This window comes from Plecotus auritus (genome assembly GCF_963455305.1).
Source record: "Plecotus auritus genome assembly, chromosome: X".
NCBI classification, from domain to species: Eukaryota; Metazoa; Chordata; class Mammalia; order Chiroptera; family Vespertilionidae; genus Plecotus; species Plecotus auritus.
In genome coordinates this window covers 135,690,485-135,708,613 of record NC_137784.1, presented here as the reverse complement: position 1 = coordinate 135,708,613, position 18,129 = coordinate 135,690,485, and the positions used below count along the sequence as shown (strand labels likewise).

The following is an 18,129-nucleotide window of genomic DNA, read 5'->3' as shown; positions in this document are numbered from 1 at the left end:
TCTATAGACACAAATATTTGTGTCTGTTAAATGTCAGAGGATGCTACATACTAAATCTTTGTTATGGGAGAATATATTTTTATCTGACCAAAAGGAAAAAAAATCAGTGTTGGAAGAGATCACAATTCCCAAGCCAAAGTGGGGAGGGGAGAAAGAAGATTCCAGATAGGTATCAGAATAGCATAGAAGTCAGGAACAAAGCAAAAAAAAAAAAAGTGGCTATAGGGGCGACTTCCAGCTCTTGTGGTCTTTCCAGGTAACCTCTTCAGTCCCCCCAACTCTGGGCTGGCTCCTCAGACCATGGCCAACATGGAGCACACTTTCGTCACCATCAAGGATGGATGGCATGCAGAGTGGCCTGATGGGCAACATCATCAACCACTTCAAGGAGAAGGCATTCCATCTCGTGGCCATGAAGTTTCTTTAGGCCTCTGAAGAACTCCTGAAGCAGCTCTACATTGACCTGAAAGATCGCCCATTCTACCCCAGGCTGTGAAGTATATACACTCAGGGCCTGTGGTGGCTATGGTCTGGGAGGGGCTGAATGTGGTGAAGACAGGGAGAATGATGCTTGGGGAGGCCAATCCAGCAGATTCTAAGCCAGGAACCAGGAAGACTTTTGCATTCAGGTTGGTGGGAACATCATTCACAGCAGTCATTCAGTATAAAGTGCTGTGAAAGAAATCAGCCTATGGTTTAAGCTTGAAGAATTGATTGACTACAAGTCTTGTGCTTTTGACTGGACCTATGAATAAGAAGTATACAAATCATCAGTTACTTTCAGCTCCGCTTGGATGTGTCCCTGGACACAGCTCTTCATTGCATTGACCTGGAAGCAATAGGATCGATCTTCCTTTTCTAAAGCATATTTACAATAAAGCCTTTGGAAACTGGAAGAAGAAAGGCTATAAACATTCTTGTACAAGTCTTTGTGTGAAAAAATACTTTTATTTCTTTGGGTAAATTCCTAGGAAAAGAATGGTTCAATCATATGGCAGATATATATTTAATGTTTTTAAAATTAAATATATTGGAGTGACATTGGTTAATACAATTATATAGGTTTCAAGTGTATAATTCCATGATACATCATCTGTATATTGCATTGTGTGCCCACCACCCAAAATCAAATCTTCTGTTGCTATACATTTGGCCCCTTTTGCCCTTTACTACCTCGCTCCACCCCCCCTCCCTCTGGTAACCACCATACTGTTATCTGTGTCTATGAGTTATTGTTTGTTTTTCTTGTTAGTTCATTTGTTGTTTTCATGTCCCACATATAAGTGAAATCTTATGGTTCTTGACTTTTTCTGTAGGACTTATTTCACTTAGCACGATATTCTCAAGATCCATCCATGTTGTCGCAAATAGGAGTGTTTCATCTTTTCTTATGGCTGAGTAGTATTCCATGGTATATGTGTACCACATTTCTATCTAATCATCTATCAAGGGACACTTTGGCTGTTTCCATGTCTTGGCCACTGTGAATAATACTGTATTGAACATAGAAGTTTGTATATCTTTGAGAATAAATGTTTTCAAATATTTTGGGTAGATACCCAGAGGAGGGGTTGCTGGGTCATATGGTAACTCTGTTTTCCATAGTGACTGTACCATTTTATATTCCACCAGCAGGGTATGAGGGTTCCAGTTCCTCCATATTCTCCAACAATTGGTTTAATTCATCTTTTAATTTTAGTCAATTAAACAAGGGAGTAGTGGTATCTCATTATGGCTTGAATTTGCATTTCCCTAATGATTAATGATGTTGAGCATCTTTTTATGTGCTTATTGCCATCCATATATCTTTTGTGGTAAACTGTCTGCTCAAATATTTTGCTTGTATTTTATTTTAATTGTGTTTGTTTTTTATTATTGAGTTTTGAGAACTCCTTGTAGTTTTGGACTAAGTTCTTTATCAAATATATGATTTGCAAATATTTGCTCCCATTCTGTGGCTGTGTTTTCATTCTCTTAACAGTGTCTATCAATGAGCAGAATGCTTTATTTTGATGATGTAAAAATATTTTGACTCATTGTTTTAGTTAGAATGCCTAACAGAAACTATAACTTGATAAGAAATAATAATTAAAGATAAGAAAATTGTATTATCTCATACAAAAAGTTCTGAGGTAGGAAGGCTCCAGTGTTTATTAACTAAGGTGCTAAACAATGTCATCAAGACACCAAATTCTCTTCATTTTTCTGCTTTGCCATCCTCAGCCTCTTAGCTTTATCTTCAGGCTAGTCCCCACAGAGTTGCAAGGTGGCTGCTGAAGTTCTGTGTATCATGTTCAGACATGCAACATTGAAATGAAAAATCTAAACTATCTTTTCTATGTGTCTCTCAGAGTGAGGAAACGTTTCTTAGGAGACCCTCAGCAGACCATTCCCCATAAGACATGACCACCCATGAACTAGCACTAAATCCCTTAGGTCAAGGGTTGGCATACTACCATGAGTGGGCCAAATCCAGCCTGCTACCTGCTTTTGTACAGCTTGTGAGCTAACAATGGCCTTTATATTTTTAAGGGGATGAAAAAGTCAACAAAAGAATAATATTTTGTGACATGTGAAAATTACATGAAATTCAAATTTCAGTGTCTAAAGAACTTCCAGTTTCAACTTGGAGAGGGAGAGAGTTAGGAAGCTGTCACTCCTGCCCTAGTGAGAAAAAAAGTTGGACAGAATGCAAATTAAGGACTTTTCGTGAACCTTTCAGAGAATTGAGGTCACAAGTCAAATGACCTGGGGAGAAATGGGTGCTGCAGGGAGACACAGGACCTGAGCATTTGCTTCCCTGTGGCAGATTCTGCTAGATGCCATGTAAACCAGTAAGAACTTTAAACTCGAAATTTTGATGGGTTGCTGGAGGCAATTGCTGGTGTGAGTTATCATGAGAGTATGGATTTCCTGGGAACTGTAGTGACAGGGACATTCTCAACTACTTGCTGCATGTTCTTCCAGGAATCCCCCACCCCAGGCTGGGGTACTGGCTGGGGGAGGGGAATAACAGCCATTGTAAAACCCGAAATCCTTCCAGACTCTTCCCTTATCTCTGTCATGGAGCAAATAGTTTAATCTACAATGGGAAGGGATCCTATGGAAGGCCCTGATAGGGTACTCACAACTGAGATTTTTAGGGGTTTGAAATAAATCTGCACCCCTTGATCAAGCACTGATCTCCTTTTGAGTAGCAAATCTTGCTTTGCTCTGGTGGAGACTGAATGCCTGACTATAGGCATACAACACCCTTAGGCACACAACCTTAGCTGCTTATCATTCACTTTTATTTATTATCTACCAAGCAATAAAATATGGTGTTCCCACAAGTATTCCATAGTGAAAGGGAAGTAAATACAAGATTGCACTCAAGGAGATCCTGGAGGCACAAGAAAGTTGCATGAACAGGTAGTTTACATTCTCTGCATCCCATACCTATGGGCTCATGAAGCATTACCTATGGACAAATTATCCTATATAATAAGGCTAATATGTAAATTGTCCCCTCAACTGTCAGTAGCAATCAGTATTAACGGTTTCACCTGGTTTTAGAAGCTCATAATACACCACACCTTCCTGATCCCACCAAACGCAGAGCATTGTCTTCTTTCTGAAGCGTTTTAGCCTTGCAGTCGATGTTGATGGTTGACCTGGATCAACCCATGATTTTGTGCATTTGGGATTCTCAAAATAAATCCACTTTTCATCGCCAGTCACAATTCGATGCAAAAAAGACTTTCTTTTGTACTGTTGAAGCAACGTTTTACTGATGACTTTTCGGTTTTCCATTTGTCTTTTGTTCAGTTGATGTGGCACCCATTTTCCTTCCTTTAAAATCTTTCCCATTGCTTGTAAATGATTGGAAATTGTTTGCTGAGCAATGTTTAATCTTTCTGTAAGTTGTTTTTGAGTTTGACATGCATCTTCATCCAATAATGCTTGTAATTGTTGGTCTTCAAACTTTTTCGATTAACCTGGACGTTCTTTGTCTTTCACATAGAAATCATCACTTTTAAAGTGTTTAAACCACCGAAACCGGTTTGGCTCAGTGGATAGAGCGTCAGCCTGCGGACTGAAAGGTCCCAGGTTCGATTCCAGGTCAAGGGCACGTACCTTGGTTGCGGGCACATCCCCAGTAGGAGGTGTGCAAGAGGCAGCTGATCGATGTTTCTCTCTCATCGATGTTTCTAACTCTCTATCCCTCTCCCTTCCTCTCTGTAAAATATCAATAAAATATATTTTAAAAAATTTAAAGTGTTTAAACCATTGTTCACAAGTATCTTGAAATGGAGCATGTTCGCCATAAGCTTCCCGAAGTGTACAATAACTTTCAGCAGCACTTTTCTTCAAAATAAAGTAATGAATTATAACTTCCCGCAAATGCTCTTTTTTTTGGCACGAAATTCGACATTTTTTCAGAGTAAAAATATCTATGATATTTATCATGTTTTCTTTGATAACACCTTCAGCAAATTTGTCATATGAAGTTTTGAAGCTTGTTGTCAATACAACAAAATAGCATACATATCAAGTCGCATATATATCAACATATGTGTAACTCCATCTATTGAAAAAAATCCACATTATTAACCAGTACACCTAGTATACCCCTTCCCTTGTGGAGCAGGCAGTGACATTATCTCTGTAATGTCTAATTATTCTGGAAATGGATTTATCTTCCTTGCCCACCATGCTTCTGCAAATCTCACTATCCATGAGCTTATTGACTAGCTCATTCACTATTATGATATTCCATAGAACACTGTTCCAACCAAGGAGCTCATGTTACAGCAGGAAAAGTCATGCAATGACCTGATGTTCATTTGTTTTACCACATATCCCATCACCCAAAAGCAACTAGCCTTATAGAATGGGAAGGGCAGTAGTAGCACCAGTTGGCAGGCAACACCTTTTTAGGTTGGGCTACCATTCTACACTAACGGATAAATATGTGGTGCTTTTATCTCATAGCTAGAACATATGGATCCAGGAATCAAGGGATGGAAAGAGGAGTGATTCGTCTCACAATTACACACAACGAATCACTTGTAAAGGTTTTGCTTCCTGTCTCTGAGTCTGAACTCTCTCAGTTTTAATACTGAAGGGAGGAATGTTTCCCCTGAGGTATTATTTGACAACAGCCACCTGGTCATTTCAAGCTTCTCATGCCATTGGGGAGTTAGGCCAGAAAAAGGAAGGGAATTACTGAACAGGCTGGGATGATGGAGTCTATCAAGGGGAAATACAGCTGCTAATGCCCAATGAGGCAGGGATGAGTATGGATGGCACCAGAGGATATTCTGGGGGTACTTCCTGTTACTACCATGTCCAGAAGTAAAAGGTAGTAGAAGACTAAAGCAACTCCATGTAGGCAGGACCACCAAGGGCTCAGAATTTAGAATGCGCAGTGGGGGAGGGAAGTCATATATACCAGTCATAGCCCCCTGACTGGTTGTAGAAATGAAGATTTCCACTTGAATATCTTTGCTTTATATGTTACACATATGTATGCATATTTACATGTTTTTTACTTTTTACTGAATTTATTGGGGTGACATTGGTTAATAAAATTATATAGGAAACAAGTGCACAATTCTATATTACATCATCTGTATACTGTATTGTGAGTTCACCATCCTAAGTCAAGTCTCCTTCCCTCACCATGTATACCCCCTTTACTCTCTTCTACCTCCCCCATCCCCTTTCCCTCTAGTAATCACCATACTGTTCTCAGTATCTATAAGGGGTTTTTTGTTTGTTTGTTTGTTTCTTTGTTGTTGTTGTTAATCCTCACCTGAGGATATTTTTCCATTGGTTTTTGTAGAGAGTGGAAGGGAGAGGAAGAGACAGACAGAGAGAAGCATCAATGTAAGAGAGACACATGGATTGATTGTCTCCCGCACATGCCCCGACCAGGGCTGGGGATTGAACCTGCAACCAAGGTACATGCCCTTGACCGGAATCAAACCTGGGACCCTTCAGTCCTCAGGGCCGACGCTCTATGCACTGAGCCAAACCAGCCAGGGCACTATGAGGGGCTTTTTAGTGTAACAACACAAAGATAGGAAAATATCTCAACAATGGCATCCTGTCCAACTGACTACCTAGATCTTAGAAGTTGGCCTGGTTCTTGTCATTTCTGAGGTTCTGTTGTTTAGTTTTTTTCTTTGATTCTATGAGTTATATATATCATTCTTCTTCTAATAAATTCCTTTCACTAGAATAAATCAGGTTCTCATTGCTTGCAATTAAGAGACCCTAACCAATACCTCATTTACTGCTGAATGAAAAAGGCGAGTCATAAAGCAGTATGGGAGAAAACAGAGGACTGAGTACATGTCCAGCATCCTGCTCCTACTCTAAATATTTGAAAATGACAGAAATGATATATTTTAAAAGAAATAAATATAGTAAAACAAAACTACAAGAGGCAAGTCCAGTAGATCCAGAATGATGAGGAATCTGTGAAAGAAGGAAGACAAATGTGAATGGAAAGACAAAGGAAACCAAACCTTGAATCACACAAGCAGGCAAAATAAAATGCTGCAAAAGGTGAAGGCCTGTTGGAGGAGGGGGTGTTGGAAGCTTAGAGATAATATAAACTGGTAACAAAAGAGAGCCAAGGCGATTACTTTGAAGGACAAAACAAGGGCAGCTGTGTGAGAAGTCCTTGGGTTGCAGAGGCAAGGGCTCTTGGAAAGCAAGGAATTCTCCTACCCTCCGTATAGGACTATACCTTGTAGAAGACTACCTATAAACGCACTCTGTCCAGCAGCAAGTTGAAACACCCTGATCGCCCCACCCCCCAACACTGAGTACAGGCTCTGGTTAACACAATAGAGCACCGGTGCAAGGTTCAGAGAAAATTTCAAAGCAGCATATTGTATGATCCCATCTATTTGATCTTTGTGAAAAGAAAACTCCCCAAGTCTCTTTCTAGATAGTGAATATACATTTTGTATGCATAAAAAAGGGTCTGGAAGAACATACAGCAATCAATTAACAATGGTTACATCTTAGAGGTGATCAGAAAACTACTATTTTTTATTTTATGGAGTTTTTTATTGTTTAGATTTTTTTTAGAATAGCACATATTATTTTTAACGGTCTCTTTTATTCATTTTTTCTCTTGTAATTATTTTATTGAGATATTATTCACATAGCAAAAATTTCACCCCTTTAAAATGTACAATTCATTGGTGTTTGGTGTATTCACAAAGTTGTACAACCATCACCAATACCTAGCTATTGAATGTTCTAGAATATTTTTTTCATCCCATGAAGTATCTCCATGCCTCTTAGCAGTCATTCTTTCTCCCTCAGCCCCTGGCAACTGCTTCTTGTCTCTATAGATTTGCCTCTTCTGAACATCTCATATAAATGAAATGACACAGTATGTGGCTTTCTATATTGGCTTCTTTTACTTAGCAGTTTTCAAGATTTATCCATGTTGTAGCATGTATCAATACTTCCTTCTTTTTTATGGCTGAATAGTATTCAATTGTACGGAGACATCACATTTTGTTTATGTATTCATCAGCTGACGAACATTTGAGTTGTCTCCACTTTGGGGCTATTATGAATAACGTTGCTATGAACATTTGTGTACAAGCATTTATGTGGACATATGTTTCCAATTCTTTTGAGTATACATGTAGGAGTGGAATTGCTGGGTCATATGGTAACTTTATGTTTCACTATTTGAGGAATTGCCAAACTGATTTCAAAACAGTTGCAACATTTACATTCCCCCTCATAATGTATGAGGGCTCTGATTTCTCCACATCCTCACCAACAGTTTTTATTGTCCAATGTACTTATTTTTGTAATTAAAATAATCCATAGTAGACACCTCTTAGGAGGACTGTGGGAACCACCCTGGATACACAGGTGTGGTCTTCCAGACACCAAGTTTGTAAACATGCCTCTGTTCTCCAGCCACAGATAATTGGACTGGGAGTGGCCACCTGATCCAAACAGAACTAGTAAGCCTTTTCCCTGCAGCTCTTGGAGTTGAGACTCTTTCCAGTCTCAGTTTGACAGTTCTCTTAAACAGTGGAGGAGATGAAAACTCTGCAGCTGCCGGTAATCATTTCTCACCCTGTGAACCAGGAAGCAGCAAGAATCGATGGGCAGTAAGAGAGAAAGGAATGAAGCAAATATGTATTGAGAAACAGAGATTAGATATGGAAAAAGAGGACTTCCTGGGTGTTTGAGACTTTGATTCCTTCATGAGGCCCAGTTTCTTCCTGCCTTGGGAATTTTCAAGCCACTCTGGTATCTTTGTGAAGCACTCTCTTTCTTGCATAAACTAATCTGAGTTTGTTTCTGTTACTTGCAATAAAAGAATTAACTAATAGAGAAATAAAACACAAAATGACCCAAAAAAAGGGGGGGGGGTTACAAAACAAAAGCAACAGGCAGCTTCTTTAGATAACCAAGGACAGGAAAATAAGTTATTGTTTCTCTTTCCTTCTCTCTGGATACTCTCCATTCTCTTTCTTCTTTCTGCAATCCAGATTCTTCCTCTCTCTCAGAGCCCCACTGCTCCACCATAATTTCTTTTGTTGCCTTTTCTTCCCCGTCCCTTCCCCCCACGTTAATTCCAGTTTGCAGGTTTACAATGCTGGTGACTCCCAACCTGACTCTATGTGACTTCTGCATGACCTCGCTACTTAAATACCTAGAGCTATTTTCTTGACCAGTCAGTCTCTCAGAGTCCCATTTCCAGTTCTTGGAATAACCTGATTGACTTTAGTTTGGCGTATGTGCCCAGCACTGGTCCAAAGAGCTGTGGTCAGGTGTTTGGGGCCACCTTCCATAGTCTGTGCACAGGGGAGTTTCTCTGCGAAGCAAGATTGGGCAGAGAGGAAATAAAAATAAAAGATATACCGTCCGAGTCTCTGCATATCTGGAAATGTCTTCTTTTTTCCTGCCTTCATACATGAGTGATAGCTTGGTAGGATATAGAATTCTTGGATCACAACCTTGGTTTCCCCTAAAACTCTATAGATATTGTTCAAATGTCTTGTCACATTTTGTGGTGTGGAAGAGAAATCTGAGAGGGACCTGATTTCCCACCCACCACCCCCCCTTTGTAGTTAACCTGCTTTTTTTCTTTCTGGATTCGTATGCAATTTCTTTCCTTACTCATGAAATTATTTCATGTTGTTTTTCTTTGAAGTCACTATCATCCTCTTCTTATTTTTTAGATTAAAGAAGAATGTTTTAAACCTCTATTCTCAATAACTGACTTGGTTTACAGCAGTATCTAATGTCCTGTTCACTATCTCCATCGTATTTTTAAATTTGATAATAATGTTTTTCATCTGAAGGCAAGCTTGGATTATCCCTCTTAAAGATGGAATGTCCTCTCAAATCTCAATGAGAATATTTCAAAGATAAACATTTCCTAAGAATGGTCGCCTTTCTTAAATTTTTTAGTCTTTTCACAAGCTCATAACTTGTCTTTGTTCATTCTAAAGGGGAGGCATCTTTGTTTATTGCTGACATTAGAGATAGATTCTCTCTGAGCTGGTGTCCTAGACAAAGGGTAGAAGAGAGAGTTTATGTTTTCTGTCGTTTTATTTCGCTATATTGGGGAAATTCAACTGGGACGTGAAGAGTATGGAATGAGGAACCAAAAGGTAGTTAACTGCCAGGGAGATTAACTGTTTTGTCAAATGATCAGTTCCCCCCCCCAACTATCCCATGTGACAGCACAATGATTTATAGTTCCCACTATCTCGCATGATTTGAATTTTCTTCCTAGGTGACCTTTCATTCACTTTTGCCTCAGGCTCCCATTGTCTGAGATTTGGAGTTCCTGTGTTAGTCATAGGTCTAATTGCTCATGGGAAATAGGGAGCCCATAGTAGAACAAGTAAAGTTCCTGATGTTCCAATGCTTATTGTGACAGCCTATATATTGGGGGCACAACACCCCTTCTCTAATTACCTTTTGTAGAATCTTGCTATGGTGATGCTTCTCACTTTACTCACCATTTTCAGCAAATGAAGGCTGCTGGGTCAGACTTCAGCCAGTTGTTCCACATGTGGGATGCTGGGATAGTTAACCAGTCCTTTGGTTTTCTCCTTCGTATCTGTCTTGTGGCATTCCTGTGTTCCCAGGTCCCACTGCTGACTTTGGATATTTCCAAAAGATCTTTGGGGAACAGCCCTCTTACTTTTTAGATGAGCGCCAAGTTTCTCTGAGGTGAATTGTAGGCTGTTCACTGAATTTGCCTAACAGTCTTGTGGATGTTTGAAAACGTTTCTGATTTATTTTTTCCCTGTTTATTGAATTTATTGGGGTGACACTGGTTAATAAAATTATACAGGTTTCAGGTGCACAATTCTACAACACATCATCTGTACACTGTGTTAAGTTTTCACCACCCCAAGCCAAGTGTCTGTCCATCACCATTTATCCCCCCTGTACCCTCATCCTCCCTGCGCACTCCTCTCCCCAGCAATCACCACACTGTTGTCCATGTCCATGAGTTTTTTCTCTCTTTTTTTCTTTTTTGCTCTATCCCTCCAGCACCCCGCACCTGGGACCCCCTCCCCCAACAGCTGTCAGCCTGTTCTCTATCTATGAATCTGTTTCTTTTTTTGTTTATTAATTTTGTTTATTAAATTCCACATATGAGTGAAATCATATGGTATTTGTCTTTCTCTGACTGGCTTATTTCACAAAGCATAATGCTCTCCAGGTCCATCCATGCTGTTGCAAAGGGTAAGATTTCCTTCTTTTTAACGGCTCAGTAGTATTACATTATATAAATGTACCATGATTTTTTTATCCACTCATCTACTAATGGGCACTTGGGCTACTTCCAAATGTTGGCTATGGTGAATAACGCTGCAATAAACAGAGACTTTTTTCTTATTTTTATAGATCTTCAGTTGTTTCAATGGAATTATGAAAGGAAAGGACTTAAACACATGCTAACATTATTGTCCTTTATGTATACTGAAGTGCTTAGCATATTGATGTTTCTTACTTTGAAATGCACCAAAAAGTAATATGGGTTAATGGATATATACTAGCAGGCAAAATGGAGCAGATAAGGGTTTCAAGGGGGGGGGGGGTGTGATAAAATAAATATAGCTAAATATTAATTATAGAATGTATGAGTGTTCATGGTATAATTCTTATCATTTTTCTGTATGTTAAAAAAAACACAACAAAATGTTGGAAAATCGTTATTTTAAAACTGGAAATCAATTCTTAACTTTACTTCACCATTTATTTGGAGATCATCATCAAGTAATTTGCACAAGGAGGTATGGGGCATATTTATTTTCTGAGTCTATGGTTATCTTTTGCCTTTACAAGGACTTCTCTCCTCGGGTTATCTCCTCTATTGCATAATAGTATTTCCCTTTCAACTAGATTATCGACACACTCTAGTTTCTCCAACCTTAAAAATCCTCCTTTGAATCCTTATCCAGATAGTTTTCCTCATTAAGGCATGTCCTAACCTGTTCACAGATAGATCCCTAGAGCCTAGAACAATGCCTAGCCTATATTAGTCATTCAGTAACTATTTGCAGAATGAATCTCGCTATTCTCCTTCACAGACCTTCTCAAAATGGCGGTCTATATTTTTCTTTATTGCTACCGCCTCTTGACTTGTCTTTACTCATTAGCCCATTCAAATGGGCTTCTGTCCTCATAACTCAACTGAAACTTTTCTTGTCAGTATGACAAGTGAACTCCATGTTGTCAAATCCAATGGCTGCCTTGCTGATTTCTAATTCTTGATTTAATCAGGATTTAGGACAGTTTATCACTCTTTCCTTCTTGAAACATTTTCCTTCTCAGCTCTATGACACCACAGTCACAGAAGACTTACAGGTTTGTCCCTATCCAGTATCACTGGCTTCCTCTTCTCATACTTCTTTTATGACTTTTCTTCCTCTACATATTGGAGCTCCTTAGGACTTGGCTCTGGTCCTCTTCTCTCTCTACATGGCCTCCCTAGGTGATTTTGTCTAGTCTCCTACCTTAAATCTGAAGATTAATAATTTAAACTCTATAGACAAGACCATTCCTCCAAGCTCTATATTTATACATCCAACTGCCTACATGATATATCTGCTAGGATGTCACACAGACATTTTAAATTTAACATGTCCAAAATGAAAATGCTGCTTTCTTCTTCACCCCTCCCCTCCCCCGTTTGAAACCCTTATCTGCTGCATTTTGCCTACTCTTAATATAGCCATTATAGTTCTCTTTTGGGCACGGTTTCCATGGTATATCTTTTTCTATTCCTATGTTGTCAACTTATGAGTGCTTTTGAATTTATGTTTGTTTGCTGTAAACAGTAGGTAATTGGGTCAATATATCCCTGTTTCCCCCTCACCTTTGTACCAATATTGTTATTCAAATTACATCTTTATTAGATGTAAAACCAAGAATTGTAGACTCCACCACAATTTACTTTTTATTATGCCATGTATGCTTTCATATATTTTAATGAATCTCCCTTTTCTTTTTTTCTCTCTCTCTCTCTCTCTTTTTTTTTTTTTTTTTTTTTGCCCATTACATCATGTGAGGGATATTGGTAGTGAGGGTGAACTTTACAATTTACTCCATAGTTGCAGAATATTGACATAGTATTGCATCAGAATTAGAGGAAGGATGAACATTACCTGGATTTTGGAACTGGAGCCAGGTGCAGTAACTGATGAGACTTTGAAATACTCCTCAGTTTGGAGGGAGGGTAAGCTTATTTTCAGTTGTAGGAACTTTGGCTGTATTATGTTAGTGGGAGCAACATGGGGCACAAAGTGTAAACATGTGAATCAGGGTGTATGCACGCTTCGAGCAAAGTGGTAGACTTCAGTGGGCATTTATTAATGGGGGTAATATCCAAGGTTAGAACACCCTTTCTATGTAAGGATTACCTCCCACTGTGAGTCTTGGTGAGAGACAGGGTTCTAGGGTTCTCCCATAAGATGCTTCCATCACAATGTTAAATCTTAAAAAGGGCAATACAGAAGCACAGAGAATGTTGAGAAATTATTTACAGAAGTGACAGTAACATCAAGAGTCCATTGACAGTTGGTGGTATGCCAAGAGGGGAACCCTGACCAGACTTGCTATGGAGTGATTTTAGATATACAATCGATTCCCATTATTCATGGATCCTGTATTTGTGAATTCACTGACTCTCTAAAACAGTGGTTCTCAACCTTTCTAATGCCGCGACCCTTTAATACAGTTCCTCATGTTGTGGTGACCCCCCACCATAAAATTATTTTCGTTGCTACTTCATAACTGTAATGTTGCTACTGTTATGAATCGTAATGTAAATATCTGTGTTTTCCGATGGTCTTAGGCTCTACAGTAGCAGTTCTCAACCTGTGGGACACGACCCACAGGTTGAGAACTACTAGCAGGGTCACCTAAGACCATCGGAAAACACAGATATTTACATTACGATTCATAACAGTAGCAACATTACAGTTATGAAGTAGCAACGAAAATAATTTTATGGTGGGGGGTCACCACAACATGAGGAACTGTATTAAAGGGTCGCGGCATTAGAAAGGTTGAGAACCACTGCTCTAAAACGTATTTGTACCCTAAAATCAATACTCACAGTGCTTACAGTCATTTGCAGGCATGCACATAAGCAGAGTGGCAAAACATTTGAGTTATCTAATGTGCTTGTTCCCAGTGAAGGTCAAACAAGGTTACATTCTGCCTTCTTGTTTAAATTCTTGTACTGTAAACAAGTGTTCCTTCTGGGGTATATTTAGTGCCACATTTTTCACATTTTTGTGTTTTTCGTTGGTGATTTTGCTGTTTAAAATGGCCCCCAAGCACAGGGCTGAAGTGCTGTCTAGTGTTTGTAAGTACAAGAAGGCTGTTATGTGCCTTATAGAGAAATTACACATATTAGGTGAGTTTACGCTGCTGGTTGTGAGTTGAATGTTAATGTATCAATCATACATATTATACAAGGTACCATTAAACAGAAACACGTGAGTTTTCACTGAAGAAAGAATATGGATGGCACATAGCACATGAAAAGACATTCAATATCATTAGCCACCCTCAAAATTCCAAAAGTCGTCTGCTCTCAGATTGCTTCAGAATCCTCTCTAAGTTCTTACTCCACTTTGAAGAAACCAAAATTATAACTCATAGATAATGCACTGTGAATATGGTTTACGCAGGAAAAATAAAGCAGAAGTCCAATTAGTGGAAGCATACACAAAGAAAAGGCCTTGGTTTTAAATAGAGATTGGTGAATGAATGTACATTTATATGTTTTCACTTAAAATCAGTATTTTAATATATTAATGTATCATGTCTATGACTCCTTGCTTTACTGACTTTTTCCATTAGCTGGTTAACTACAGTTGTACTTGTATCACATAAGAGAGCTTGTATTCTACCAAATCCCTCTTTAGAAATCGTGTTTTTAACATGCAAGATTTTCAATAGCTTTGTACCTATATATTTTATCTTCCTATAAAATTTGACATTTTATACAGCTGCTGCCCACAGCCTTAGGGTTTTGCTCTCATAGAACACATAGACATATTAATGGTGTATTAGTCATCACATCATATCGTTTTGAGCTTTGGGAGGAGAATATGATTTACAAATAGACAAGAATACTTGAGTAGCGTGTCCATGGGAACCGTGTGATGATTATGTATATCATCTCCTTTCCTTTTGTTCTCTCTACACTTTAGGTTGCTGCTCAGCACAAACATCCTGGAACTGGCTCTAAAACGTGTCAGCATCATTTGGGAAGAGTCTCCAATTTTGGCTTCTGTGCACATTTTCTTTTGTAATTTAAAAAAATACAGAAAAGTACAAAAATAGCATAACAAACACCCATGCACCCAGAATTATGGATTATTATTATTTTATCACATCTTCTACAAATTTGTGTTTTTAGAAGCCATTTTAAAAGCAATTAAGTAATTAAGTCAAATATCCTTTGCCCACCCATCCTCAATCCTGTTCCACTCTTTCCACCCAGATCCAAATACTATTGTGAATTTAGTATTCATGTTTTAATAATACTTACATACCTTTATGTCTCTATAAGCAATAAAGTATTGCACTGTACACTTTTTAATTTTATAGAAGTAGTTTCAGATTATACATATAAACATAATATACTATTGTTTAATATGTTTAGAAGAGATATTATTTTGCAACTTAATTCTTTCACTCAAATGTTTTGTTTTGTTTTTAAATATATTTTATTGATTTTTTACAGAGAGGAAGGGAGAGGGAGAGAGAGCTAGAAACATCGATGAGAGAGAAACATCAATCAGCTGCCTCCTGCACACCTCCTACTGGGGATATGCCCGCAACCACAGTACATGCCCTTGACTGGAATCGAACCTGGGACCCTTGAGTCCACAGGCCGATGCTCTATCCACTGAGCCAAACCGGTTAGGGCCTTTCACTCAAATGTTGGTAAGACTTTTGATCGAGTTCATTTCTTTCAGCTACTGTGTAGTATTTAATTGTAGGAGTATACCACATTTTACTTATCCGTTCATTTACTGAAGGACATTTATCCATTAATCAATTTTACACTATTACAATTCTGTGATGAACAGCTTAGTATATTATCATTGTGAACATGTTGGAGAATTTCTCTAGGGAAAATAACTGGAAGTGAAATATGATAAATACAAATTTTATATTATTAAACAGTGCCAAAACACTTGCCAAAGTGGTTGTCTCAATTTACATTTCCACCAGCAGTATGACCGTTTCTGTTGTTCAAATATCCTGTAACAGAGGACTTAATTTTTTTTGTCAATGTGATGGATGTGAAATGGTTTTTTATTGTTTTAATTTATATTTTTTTATATTTAGTGATGTTGAGTATTTTTTCATTTGTTTTTTTTTTCCTCTTATGTAATAGCATTTTCATATATTTTGCTTCTTTCTCTGTTGAGTTTTGTTTGTCTTTTTCTTATTGCATTGTGGAAATTCTTTATACCATTTTTTTTTGGTCTGGTATGTGTGTTGCAAACATATTTTCCCAGACTGACACTTGTCTTATAAATTTGTTTAGTGCTTTTATTTTAAAGAAGTTTTCATTTTAATAAATTCAAACATTCTTTTCCTTTATGGTTTGGGCTTTCTGTAACTTGGTTAAAAAAACCTTTCCTACTGCAAGGTCATATTATACCTTTATATATTTCCTTTTAATACGTTTAAAACATTGCTTCTCACCTGTAGAGTTTTAGTTCATTGAGAATTGTTCTCTGTGTAAGGTAATCTAATTTTATTTTTTCTGTGTAAAAATATGTTGTTCTGACACTATTTATTAAATGTTCTTTTTTCCCACTGATACTTGAAGTGTCATTTCTGTACTATTCTGTTCCATGAATCTGTTTCTGGGTTTTCTATTCTCTTCCACTACTAGTCAATTTGTTTATTCCTACAACAGACACACACTATTCTAATTATTATAGTTTTAAAATAAATCTTGAGCCCAGCTGGTGGTGCTCAGTGGTTGAGCATCCACTCATGAACCAGGAGGTTGAGGTTCCATTCCCAGTCAGGGCTCATGCTCTGGTTGTGGGCTTGAGCCCCAGTGGGGGCTGGGGGCGGGGGGAAGCAAGCGGGATGTAGCTGATCACTGATTCTCTCTCATCATTGATGTTTCTATCTCTCCTTCTCCCTTCCTCTCTCTGAAATCAACAAAAACATTAAAAATACTTTAAAAATAAATCTTGATATCTGGTTAAACAAGTCACCTTCTCTCCTCATTCTTTCTCAGAATTGAATTAGTTATTCTCAAACAAATCTATTCCACGTGAATTTTAAAATCAGTTTGACAAATTCCATTAAAAGTCCTATTGGCACTGATACAACACCTAGCACAAGAGAAACAAAGGAAAAAAATAAACAAATGGAACTGCATCAAAATAAAAAGCTTCTGCACAGCAAAAGAAAACAGCATCAAAATGAAAAGGGAACCCACTGTATGGGAGAACATATGTGGCAATGTTATATCTGATAAGGGGTTAATATCCAAAATATATAAATCCTCATACAAATCAATAAAAGGAAAACAAACAACCCAATCAAAAAAATGGGCAGAAGACCTAAACAGACAGTTCTTTAAAGTAGACATACAAATGGCCAAGAGATATATGGGAAATGCTCAATGTCACTAATCATCAGAGAGATGCAAATTAAAATGATAATGAGGTACTGTGGGGAAGCACGGGACTTGGTTGGAAAGTTTGTAAGGAGGATTCTCTGAAAGGTCAGAGGCCTCTGGTGGACCTTGCTGAAGGCCACAGACCCTGCCTTGACTTTTCCAAACAAGTCTGAGCCCTCAGATGTTTTACTAGAACATTTATGTTTAGACTTCAAAACATCCTTGTTTGAAAGACACTACAGATGCAGGTGCTTTCTCAAGGATGCTTGCCCTGCTGATTGTATCTAGAGGTTAATTTTAGTTCAAGCTGTTGTTACAATAAAAGCCTAAGGAGGCAGGAGAACAGGGCTGCTTGGTGGCTAAAGCCAAGCAGTCCCTTAGCCTCCCTTTAATAGAAACGTGTGTCAGAGCAATCATTCATCCATCACTCAGGGTCTGCCGGTGAGCCCTGGCAAGGTATCACCTCACACCTGTTAGAATGGTTGCCATCAATAAATCAACAAACAAGTGCTGGTGAGGATGTGGACAAAAAGGAATCCTAATGCACTGCTGGTGGGAATGCAGACTGGTGCAGCCACTGTAGAAATCAGTCTGGAGTCTCCTCCAAAAATTAAAAATGAGCCCAGCTGGCATGGCTCAGTGGTTGAATGTCAACCTATGAACCAGGAGGTCATGGTTCAATTCCTGATTCAGGGCACAATTCTAGTTGGAATGTGCATGAGGCAGCCAATCAATGATTCTCTCTCATCATTGTTTCTATCCCTCTCTCCTTCTCCCTTCCTCCCTGAAATCAATAAAATATATTTTAGCCCTAGCCAGTTTGGCTCAGTGGATAGAGCATTAGCCTGTGGACTGAAGGGTCCCGGGTTTGATACTGGTCAAGAGCACATGCCCAGGTTGTGGGCTCGATCCCCAGTAAGGGTCATGCAGGAGGCAGCTGATCAATGAGTCTCTCTCAT

General features: G+C 38.5%; 1 pseudogene across 1 annotated transcript; it reads left to right on the top strand.

Annotated features, from left to right (window-relative positions):
* Nucleotides 1-300: 300 nt before the first annotated feature.
* LOC308239703 (nucleoside diphosphate kinase B-like) lies at nt 301-755 on the top strand (annotated as a pseudogene). Its single transcript has one exon. The product of its transcript is annotated as a nucleoside diphosphate kinase B-like (transcript).
* The last annotated feature ends 17,374 nt before the right edge of the window (nt 756-18,129 follow it).